The 12,534-nt window shown below is 38.5% G+C and overlaps 1 pseudogene; it reads right to left on the bottom strand.

Moving 5' to 3' along the window:
- Nucleotides 1–6: 6 nt before the first annotated feature.
- On the bottom strand, nt 7–2,794 carry LOC146490305 (uncharacterized; annotated as a pseudogene).
- Between the last annotated feature and the right edge of the window lie 9,740 nt (nt 2,795–12,534).

Consider the following 12,534-nt stretch of genomic DNA (forward strand, 5'->3'; position numbering starts at 1 on the left):
GTATTAAATGTGATACACAAAGCTCGTATGTAACCAACCTGAAGTTTTCATTATCAAGATCGGTCAGAGAATACTTGGGGTTTTTGCCCTTGTTCTCAGGTCCTTCAAAGAATCTGCTTTCAATACCTGAAATCATGTCTTTCATACAAAAAATATCCGCATTTTTAAGTTATCCATTATTTATTGACACTAGGACAAAACAGGTAATAGGCAACTCACCACTCAAAAACTCTTTCCTAAGTGCTCCTGTATCCACACCTGCCTCTCCAATGAAAACCACCCTAAGAACACTGGTGGGAGATGCAGCTTTTTTTCTCTGCCATTGGAGAATGCCTCTGTCTGGAAGGTCTTCTCTGTCCACACACAACTTAAATTCTGTTGTGGTGTCGACTTGTTGTTCAAGGCAACGCAATACATCTTCCACGCTTAACAAAAACAGGGTAGAAAACATCCTAAGTTCTCAAAGAAAAATAATCATCTTTAGATTAAAAGAGGCTACCACTTTAAACATGATTAGAAATTATTGCAGCATGTTCTGTGCAACAACCTTTAACAATAATTTAAAGTAGTGTGATCATAAAATGTTTTATATGAAATTAAACCCCAGTTATTGTGTAAAAGATCTTACACATAATTTTAACAAATGGTTCTGCATAATAGTGTGTATATGAACTATAATAGAGCAAAAAGTACCTGTCTGTTGTGCATACTGAAGTTTGCGCTGGTGTCCCTGTAGTTTGGTCATTTTCTTCAGGCACCATGCATTGAAAGCTGTTGACGATGTTGTCATTGTAGTTACTATGGTTTTTAGTAATGTGCTAGGTTTACCTTGCATTTGCTTTTCACAATGCATAACTCAGATTCCTGCAGAATCAAAAAACTGTAATTGTGATACTATATTATTTAATCAAAATTGCTCAATTTGATTTCATCAAAATTGTCTCACCTCATCATCATCAGTCTCATCAGGAGAGAATTTTCCTTTGCACGTATTGATGTGTACTGCAAGCATCTGCAGAGGCATAACTTCATTACACTGGTAACATATCTTCTTTGGCATCTTTGAAAAGTGCTGTGAGTCGGTAGAGGAGATGTGTCTAATGTTTCCTGAAGAGGTACTATGTAAAAAGTGGATTTGCCACCTCCTGACACAGCTTTCAGTGTTTTGACAGAACAGCCTTCTGTTTCAGGTGGAATTACAGTGAGCTTTCGTCGACCACCGCCACCTTTATTGACAGAAAGATAGCATAAACAATCAAGCAGCAAAAGTATCAACTACATAATCATAATGCAGTATGAGCACGCAAGAATGCCAAAAACACACATAAAAACTGAATTAACAACAAACCTGTTGCCTTATGCAAGAGCCATCCTCCACAAAGATATTCCATTTTTGGAAAGGTTTCTTCCAGAAGACTAGAAATCTTAGTTAAAAACACAGTTAAGCAGAATGGAACACTAAATGGACTGTGGCATATGATTCAGGCTAAATGCGTCTGCCAATGACTAATTTTAATACTGACTATACAAACTTACCTCTGCATGGTCACCATCTTCTGGAAGAGACACTGTTTGTCTCCCCATGCCAGCTTGTAGGAGTTCAAGCTCATCAGCTGGCAAAGGTGTGTAGGATGTGTTTTTTGACAGCAAATAAAAACTGAGGCCTGTGGTCTTACTGCCTGCCTTAACAAGCTGCTTAGTAGATGTTAAACATCTCTTTTTACCACGCCTCAAGTTTGATTTGAAATATCCTGGAAATGATCTGTGGGATGAAAATGCTTGAGTTTAAAAAATGCAGTGTTGCATAACATAAGGGTTATTGTTTAATAAAGTTATTAAATATGACATCAGTCCTTAACAGCACATTTTAATTTAAAAATCAATGTTGATAAATCCACAAACCAAATAACTTTAACAGAAAAGATTGCAAAAAGTAAAAAAAAAAAAAAAAAAGCAAAAACCTTGTCATCTCTTGCTGGATAGTCAAATTTCTAGGCTCCGGCTGCCCACTCTCTGTTGGCCTCCCTGAAGGATTTGTGGATATGTTGTTAAGCAGCAAAGACACCAGATTTCTTACTGCTGACTCAACTGCACCATTACCCTAAAAAACATGATTAGGATACACTGCCTCAGTAAGACAATACGCTGGTAATTACCCATAAGGCTAGCTTAAACTCTACAGCTGCATCTGTAACTACAGTTTTACAGCATATTAAACAGAAAGGACAGCAAATTACTAAATTCACAAAAAAAATTTAAACTCACCTGATACTGTGGTGTAGTATTATTGGAGCCATTGTTTGATTCTGCCATCTCTTCTTTAGCTGCAGAGTAAATCAAAAATCCCTCGATCTGCAAGAAGCGAGGCTGAGTGGACAGTGTTTCCGGAAGGCAGTAGCTAGCGAGCTAATTGGAGACCGTAAGAGCCAATCAGAATTTTTGAAACCAAGTCTGTGATTGGTTGGATTTGTGGCACACTTATAACGGTGTACAGAAAGTTGAGCGTACGAAGCAGAGAATGTTGTGAGCGCAAGCAACACATTGCGAGCAAGCGCAAATGAAAAAACTGAGCGAGAGGGGGTGCTATTGTGTGTGTATATGGATAAGCGCAAACACTGAAATACGTTTTTTGCACGCAGCAATGAATTTTGTTCACTCAAATTCAGCTTTTGTACGCTCAAAATAAATTTCTCCTCAAAATGCAACACTTGCACCTGCAATTTTTTTTTACGTGCGCTCAAATTTTTTTTACGTGCGCTCAGAATAGTGGCACAAAAATAACGCAATACAATGGCTGTAATAGATTGACAAAAATATATCTAAAAATGCATTATATGCATCATTAGTGTCTTCCACATAAACTTTTTTCTAAGTCTGTTTTAAAAGCCACAATTTGTTCTGGTGTTTTTATTCTATAACTGTTATCAATCATTCACATGCATAGTTATTTTTCTCACACTTATCAGATATTGTTCATATCACAGTCAGCAACACAATTCTTTTCTACACTGAACTCTATTTCTTTTGTTTAAATCTCTCAAGATCTGCAATGTCTCTGACAACAATTACTTTAGCTTGTTCTGGTGTCCCATTAAGTCTTATGAATACCTTACAGTTCCTGGTCCAGGTATCTTGGATGTGCCTTTCCTTCTTCAATAGTCTTGCCTGTTGTGCAATTTCAGCATTTCTCTTGGTGAGATGCTCATTCACATATACGCCGGTTCCCTTTAACTTCTTTCCCATCTTTAACAGTTCAACTTTATATTTCCTGTTCACAAATCGTAGTATGATAGTTGGCATCTTGGTATGTTTTTGTGGAATAGTATGACATGCAGCTATGTTTTCGCTATCCAAAAGAATGTCTTTGTCTTTGAAAAACTGAATAACTTGCTGCTCAAGCAAATCCTTTTCAGCTCTTGGTGCATCTTCAACCCTCCTTGTCACCTGCTGTACTCCGTGCATAGGTGTAGTGATTTGTCTTCAGTCCAGAAATAATCACATCTTCCATTCTTGTATTTGAATATATATGAGTGCTTGTGTATAAATACACAAACAATACACATATGCTTTCAATTGTGTAATTTAAGTGATCTAGGGTAGCTCTGTTTTGGAATTTCAGTTAACGCTAGAAATGTGGAATTAGGAATTAGACTCATTTCATTACTCTGGCTATAGTTCCTTATTCATCATTACTATTAAACTTATACTTAGTCATACTCTTAATTACAATAAAGCATGATCAAGTATTTGCAAAATCACATGCCGATAACTCTGTTATAATACTTTGTATCCAATCATAAAAATGCTGGATGTTGAAACCTTTTACTTCCATTTTGATGAGCCAAGGGACCTCAACCGCTGATACTCCACGTCCAAAAACTGACAAGTACTGTTTTATGGAGCAAAAAACCTAAGAGCGCATATTTTATGAATAATACCAACAATTACAAAAGCAGACCTTTAATAGTAATAAGTAATCCTTTATTTATAATACATAGCAATATTTTAAAAAAGTAACATTTAAAAATATTAAAGACAACAGGCACAGAAGAAGTGGTATAAAAACCAGCAACCAACCCAAAGTAATGAATAAAACACATTACAAACAACACCTGCTTGACAGAGACCAAACAATTTCTTTTCATCTGTTCCTTGGCAGAAAATTAAGGCAGCTATTCAGCTTTAGGTTTCAACAATTGGAGGTAACTGAAGCAATCCCTTTGAAATGTCTACACAAGATTCAGAGTCTACTTGTACTTGTGCATATACTTGGCTCTTTAACCTTTCTCTTTTTGTTTTGTATTCCAAAAGGTTTTCATTTTCTCCAGAGGAAGATTACAGCCCACTGCTCTGTAGCCGTTTTGACTTTTTTTTCCAGCTCTGATGCAGTTGAATTCGTAATAGTCTCTTTCGTTGTCTTTACCTGAGGCCACATTGAATCATTTGTAATGGCCATGAAGGGTTAATGAGTTCAGTTTTTCCAACACAACACTGAATGAGTCCTCCTGGCGTTTTGACGCATGAACACAAAGTTGTGTATCTTTGCCAGTTCTTTTTTCATCATTCAGGACAGTTCCTCTAATGATATCGTCCATTTCTGTGGAAAAATAACAGAAGTTTGATTAGTCGATATGCATTCATTCATTTTAAGTTGTTTTGGGGTGTTTCTCAATACAATGTAAATATTAAATTTGAACAAACAGGGGCAAAAGAAATGCCTAAACTTCCAATGGTGCATCTCTACCAACTTTTACATGATGGCCCAGGACAAATTTAGCCCTTTTTAAATTACTGTTAATCTCATACTTGCCAACCTTGAGACCTCAGAATTAGGGAGACATTCAAAAGGGTTGTGGGGGGGCATACATATACATATGTATAAAAAACTTGAATTTTTACAGTGTTTATTTATCGGATAAAATAAGTTCAATGTCACCGTTATTATTGTCCGTCCGGAAACAGCGGGGGTGTCCAAATTCAGAGGACCCAGCTTCGCGGTCTAAGAGGGCCGGGTCCTCCGAAAGCCGAGTAGGCCGGAAGTGAGCGGATGTAAAATTGGACGGTTTAGCCTTCAGAATTACGTCACAAACACTCTCGGTGGAGTGAAACTGCCATCTGCTCCTTGCTATCTAAAATATAACTGGACGCTGGCGTAAATTCTCGACCATCTCACACTTCTGTTTAATCAGTTTTCTGTTTGATGTTTATTGCTGTGTGAAAACCCCGGAGGTACCCTCCAGAGGGATTAATAAAGTTTTATTTAATCTAATCTAATAACTTTAATCTCAGCCAAACCGATTTACTCACGAACAAATAAAACACCAAAAATAGCCAAACAGTAACATTATTAAGTTATCTAAGTGACCTATATATCATGTTTAATCTGAGTAGCGAAAGACTATGGGGGGTCTGAAAACGATGTGCCGGGAGTTTGCTGTCGGTCCAGATATTTGAAGTTTACACAGCTACGTTCTCGCCTGAAAATATGTCAGAAGTTTATTTTGCGATCCAGAAAGAGTAATAAGAGTAATAGTAAAACTAAGTAGCTGCTGCCATTGTTGAAAACTGGGCCGCACTATGAATTCTGGGATATGATTTTTCAATTTTTTGTCCACATGGAAAATCAGGAGAAATTCGGGAGAATGGTGGCTCTGAAATTCGCAATTCTCCCAGAAAAATCGGGAGGGTTGGCATGTATGGTTAATCTCCACAGACTCAAGAATTCAAGTCAATTTCCACAGCTATGGGCCAGTTAATTATGTGTACAGCTGATATTTTTATTCATAGATTCAGCACACAACCATTAGGCTAGGCTACTTGGATCGATTGCTCTCTACTTGTGTTTGTAAAATGATCAGGGAAGCTACTGCAGTTTTGTCTGACAACATTTTTATGACAGCTAAATTTACCTGTACTTTCATAATAAATCATAACACACTCAATTCTTTGTCTAGCGCAGCAGTCCCCAACCCCCGGGTCACAAACCGGAGTCGTGTGGTATGGGGCACAAGAGTTGATGCTCGGGCGTGAACTTTATGGTTTTCAGGGTTTTTATCATTATTTTTTTCACGTTTTTATCGTTAACTCTGATTCCCTGGGTTGGGGACCGCTGGTCTAGAGAACACTGGTTAGCTAATGCTGTCGTCAAGTAGCCTATCACTAGCAAACGAACAGCAAGCCAAGCGATGAATTCAATATTGCGAGGAAAATATGTATAACGCTTACTTTTTATTAAAGAAAAGTATCCTGAAAGGAATTTAAATTGCTGGATCGGCAGACAGAGGCGGTTTCTCGCAAGTGAAGTACGTTTTTTTAAGGTGGGTATTTTTCGAAGTTGCAAAATTATGGTGTCACAAGAAAGTGATTGGTCACTTGCAATGTTGAACCTGGAACAACATTAATTATGATGATGTGGGAACAACACCAACACAAGGATATCAGATCGTCTGCGATCCTATGTGTCTGACTTTATCCAGTGGCACACGATGCCAAACATCTGTGATGCGCAGTCCAAATATCTGCTGTTGTGCACACATTTTGAGCATGTGGAAGAATTTCAGTTATTGCTTCCTTCATTTTTGGAAAGGTTTTCTCAATGTGTGTCATCAATGTTTTTCTTCACACAGGAGTTCTGCCCCCACTTAGTCCTTCAACCATCTTACAGAATAAGGTCTTCTTAAGAGTAGAAAAGGGCTGCACTTCGTTGACTATAAAGTCAAATACTAAGGAATTTATTCTCCTTTGGGTGATGGCTGGAGTGCTAAGAATGGCTTATTAGAGAGGGGAGGGGTTGTGTCTTTGCTAGTTTGTTCATCACCATGATCCAATGTGTTTGTGTTGAGTAAACTGTGCATGACCCTGGGATGCATCCTCTGGAAAAATAGAAAGACAAAAAGAAAACATATTACTGATACATAAATAGTTTTCTATACAAAATCACTGCAAAAGTGCAGTCTTACCTACTGTCCACTAAGGTTGGGCGAATGGACGAATATATCGACTATCAGGGATAGGCTGAGCCTTTCGCAAATTGTTTTTACTAGAGTTATTTGCCCATGAGTAAATTTGGTAATAGTGCTAGTTGAAGCTAGCATTATTAGTGAGAAGCAGTCAATGGGAAAAATAATAGCGCTGTTTTAACGGCACCCTCTTCAGCTATGAGCAAATGCACCCTCGTCAGAGTGCGCCCAAATGCAGCGATTCATTTACTCAAACTCATAATAGGAAGAAAGAAAGGCAGCAGCCTATGTTCAGAAGAAAACAAAAACATTTTATCTAAATTAAAAAAAAAAAAAACACAACTGTTGGGAGGGAAACAAAGAGAAACTGGCTTCTTTTTCCCCTGTACAAGTAAAAAAATTAAAATGTCTCTTCCAGTGAACATTAAAAAAAATCTCTGACGTCTTTTGTGTGGTTTGATGCATCTCAAACAAATAAATAATCCAAAAAGTAGCTATCGTCATTTATCGCCTATCCTCATTTATTGAACTGCCGATTGTCGGTTGGAAAATTTTTACATATGGCCCAACCTTAATGTCCACCCTACTGTTAATCATTTTGGTACTGCTTTCAGAACTGCACATGATTATTTGCAGCTGGCAGGTTGTTAATGGAATCCATCAAGTCTAACAGTCTGTAGTCTATGAACTAACAGCAGCTAACAATGTTAGCTAAAATCACACAGCAATAGTAACATCAAACATACTGAAGTGGTACATAAACCAGGTAGCTACCACAACTAAAACAAGCTATTTACAGTAGGCTAAACATGAGGGTTTTTTTTTAAAAAAAAAGAACTTACTTCCAGATATTTCTTTAGGGTTGGAGGGGGAGTCTTTTGATGCTGAGAGTAGCCTGGTTGCTGACAAGCAGAGTTTGCGTTGCACTGTCAGATTTTGTCCACCCCTCTCTTTTTTGAATATGAAGTAGTGTCAGAATTTCCAAGTAAGAAATGCATTGCTGGCTCTGTTGTGCTGGTTTCAGGTCCATTGTGTGACTGATGCCACCAATGTTAACAGGACGCTTACATTAGAGCCTTGTGTGTTTTGTTTAGGTTTCTGGCAATGCGTGGAATTAGCTAAATTACAGAGGGGATAGCCTAACACAGAGGTTCCCAAAGGGGGGGGGGGGGGGATAAATAATAAAAAAAAGAAGGCTTGGACACTGCTAGCATAATGGACAGGTTTTTGACGGGACTCCCACACAAACGCAAAGCAGAAGATGAAGCATCGTTTCCAAACCATCTTCCTTCCAAGCCAAATACTAAAAAATATGATTAAGTATGGCTTCACCTACACAAGTGCCAAGGTAGGTCTCCCTGGCAGAATTAGGCTACGTCCACACGTACCCGGGCATTTTTGAAAACTTAGATTTTTCTATGCGTTTGCACCTTTCATCCACACGTAAACGGCGTTTTCGGTCACTGAAAACTGAGATTTCTAAAACGCCTGCCAGGGTGGATATTTTCGAAAACTCAGTTTTTGCATTTATGTGTTTTTTGACGTCACACTGTGCGCCACGTTATTGTTTCGGTGAAATGAATTTCTACAATACTGTTACTGTTAATTGTCTCTGCAGTGTTTAAATGCTTACATATACACACACAGTTACTGTCCCTCCATACATACGACTCAGTTCTGCTTCTATGCCCCATCTTTGTTTACTATTTCCTACCGAGGCTTCTAGACCTCTGATTGGCCAACATTTCTACACGGTTAGGAATATATTGCCACCTGTTGCTTTGGCATGTTCCTAGCAGCGTTTTCCTTCATTTCTGCGCTTACGTGTGGACGGGATTCTTTTTTAAAACGAAAACGGAAAATCTCCGTTTTCAAAAATACCCGTGTACGAGTGGACGTAGCCTTAGTTTCCCCTGCGTCGGGAGCACACGCTGGAGTGTGCAAATTACGGACAAACAGTATCCCACATTCTTGATATTTAGTTCACAAACACTTCTAATAATGACTTACTACATTTTGGAGATTTTAGCTACAGTTAAGTTACAGTGGGATACAAATATTATCAGGCTGATTCTGCCACAATTTGTTCCCCCTTTCCAAATCACGGACAAACAGTATCCCACAGTTGCTTATGCTTTTGAACCCATTTTGCACAGAGAGGCATTTTTTGAAAAATGTTTTGATAGCAATGTCGAATATTATTACACAGGAAAAAAAACTACACGTAAAATAATTACACCGTGATGCCTCTGCCTTCTAAATGGAGGGACAGTAACTGCATGTGTATATGTAAGCGTGTAAAAACGGCAGATAGTCAGATTAACAGTAACAATATATTGTCTCTATCCGCCATTGTAGAAATTCATCTCGTGTAAACAATAACGTAGCGCACAGTGTTACGTGACAAAAGGCACATACCTCTGACGTTGCATGACGAACTCCGTATTCCTCATCCACGTAAACGCAAAAACTGAGTTTTGAAAATCTCCAACCTGACAGGAATTTAAAAAAATCTCAGTTTTCGGTTATTCAAAACGCCGTTTACGTGTGGACGAAAGGTCCAAACGCATAGAAAAGCTGCATTCTCAAAAATACCCATGTAGGGATGGATGTAGCGTAAAAGAGTTAGTAGTTTAGTTTTTTGCTACCTGTAATTAATTGCAGTTTACTTTTATTTGTTTAATTGTTTACTAAATGTTTGAGGTGTGAAAGGGCCTGGCAAAAAAAGTTTGGGAACCACTGGCCTAACATATGAAATAGGAAAAGACCGCCATGTAATCCATTTATTTCAACAAAGTAACTGTATTCTAATTATCACCTTTTTAAACGGAATAAAATTACTTAGATTTTATATTTTAAATACGTAACTCTGGTACATGTATTCCATATTCTGGTGACTATTTAAGATGGCGGTTCGGTGTTTCTCATCGCTGGATTGTTGTACAACTCTTGTCAGTGTAGCCCCGGCTCTCTCTAGTTAATTCCTCGTTTTCCTGTGATTTTCTTCCTGGCTACTAACCGTGTTCTCCATGTAATGCCGGGCTCACACCTTGCAATTTTTGGCCCATTTTGAGCCGATTTTTGAGTCGTGCGACCATTTTGGCGATCGCCCCAATTTTGGCCTTCATCGTGCGTCGTGTAGTATACGTGGGGTAACGAGAAGCGATTAACACCTCACGGCCAGCTCCCGATCATCAATCGCTTGGTCGTGAGGGTGTCACCGCAGTTTCTCACACTGCGCACGCGCAAACACAAATGTCAGCGAAAAAGACGGCGCAGCACGGCAGTGCAGCGTGTGATCTGGACACAAGCGATGGAGGCACTTGTAGAACTTTGGACAGCTCATCCGAGCCTTTTCGATGTGGCCTCACAAAATTATCACGACCACAACAACCGTGAAAATAGTTGGATATATCCAACTATTTTCACGGTTGTTGTGGTCGTGATAATGTCTATAGACATTGCTGCTCAATCACAGCTGCCTGAACAATGTTTTTCATTAGCAATTTAGCAAAGTTGATGGCGGTGTGTGTCTGTGTGAGTGAAAGACAGAGAGGGAGAGCGAGTGACAGAATTTCTGTTATAACCTTCATGTTATGGACGCACAGTGTGAGCACTCGGGTCGCATCAGAGCATCGGGTAGTGTGAGACCCTGCATCGTGACCTACGAACTTATAACCCCTGCGAGTCAATCGTACAGTTTGAGCAGGAGCTGAATCGCGCGACTGACAAAATCGCACAGTGTGAGCCCGGCATAAATAGATCTTCCTGGACCCATCCCTGCCTCTCCCCTGGAGTGCTTTCGTGAGTGTTTTTCAAGTGGCGTGTGTGACCGAAGAGGAGCATTTCATGCTCAACCACAGGAGTGTGGTTTTCCCTTCCCGTCCCTGGATTCCCTGTCTTCTTTTGCACATTTGTATAAAGCACCTGGTGTCTTTTGTAAAAAAAAAAACTGTTCAACCGTTTCACAGAGTTCTGCGCTTGAGTCTGTTCATGCATTATGACAGTTTTTATGTTAAATGTATTGTATTTGCCCTCATGTTATTTCTTATGGGTCTGTCCCATATGGAAAAGATATATATAAATCTTATAAAGTTTGTATCTGTCTTGTGTGAAACTTGTATGAAAAGCATTCAAGAGTGAAAACAGATATAAGATCCCTTGAAAAATTATATAAATGAAACTTGTATGTTTTGGATACTTCCTAAAACAATATATGAAAGTCATGAGAAAGTGGCGACTTTCATGAGTAAATCATATAAGCCTTCTATGATTCACTATATGAAGTAAGCCAAATCGTATGCAAGTCTTTTATACGTTTTTTCTGTTTCTTTTCCATATGGTGTATTTTTGTCGATTGTTTTCACTTGTCTGTTAACTAACTCGTTGAGCATTTTGGCCAACTTTGTTACTCTTAATTTTCTCTAGAAATAAAACTGAGAGCAAAAGAGAAGCAAAACAAACTCTAGTCTAGTGGTGCCTATTTTTCCTTTTCTTTTGTTGTCCCTTCTATACATGTCTACAATTTTCTTTCCTTCTTAAATTGTATCTGTCTTTTGCTGGCAAAGTATATTACCTGTGCCAGAAGCATTCAGAAAGGACAGAATCACATTAAATGAGGTATTTTGGGGTTTTCCGTGTCTTGTGAGAAACCCAGTCTTTTCTTAGAGACTTTACAAAGACAGATGATTACTTCTACTACTGTTCATCTTATCTTTGAAAGCACCTGGCCTGTGGGCGTCATGCAGATTGATATAAGTGAAGGATATCTGCTGTACACCCAATTTGACTTCACTTAACAGCTTTTGAGATTTAATCACCTCATTGGCATTCACTAGCCTTAAGCAAGATAAGATACAGTGTAACCTTTTTTTTTCTTAGTCAGTCTGGTTAATCAGGATATGAATGAATATGTCATTGTCAAAGAACTCCAGGGGAAACGTGTGCCCGATCTCCTGAAATGTCCTGAAATGAACATGCTATCTTTTATACACATTCAACTGAAAGGCAGTTGAAACCAGTTGATTCTAGTCATGTAGACTCTATTCCAATTCACTTTAAAGCATTAAATGCTAATTTTAGGATCTTTCTAATATGACAAGAACTAAACCCTTTTCTCTGATGTTCTCTGTAAACATTTTGAACGTTATCATCCTTGATGTAAAACTGGCCTTCAGTTAAAAAAAAAAGAAAGAACATGATCTAAATGTAGGGTTGGATCAAAGGAAGAGAAATATTTTGCCTAAAGTACTAACACACATATGAATCGTTGAAACAAGTGCTTTAATCACTTGAATGTACACAACAAGTGTATAATATCAGTGTACAAAATCAAGTACCTAGAATACCAAGATACTAAAGCCAAGTTGCTCTCCAATGCATTCATTGGAGTATGAATGGGTGAATGTAGCATGTTGTGTAAAGTGCTCTGAGCGCTCCGGGAGTGTAGCAAAGCGCTACATAGGAATCAGTACGTCCATTTACCATGATAGGATGCCACCTATGCAACGAGTCCACAGGTGATATTTCCTCACTACTAAATATTCCACAGTCAGCTGTTAGTGGTATTATGTAT

Source organism: Neolamprologus multifasciatus, unplaced genomic scaffold, assembly GCF_963576455.1.
Source record: "Neolamprologus multifasciatus unplaced genomic scaffold, fNeoMul1.2 scaffold_38, whole genome shotgun sequence".
Classification (NCBI taxonomy): Eukaryota; Metazoa; Chordata; class Actinopteri; order Cichliformes; family Cichlidae; genus Neolamprologus; species Neolamprologus multifasciatus.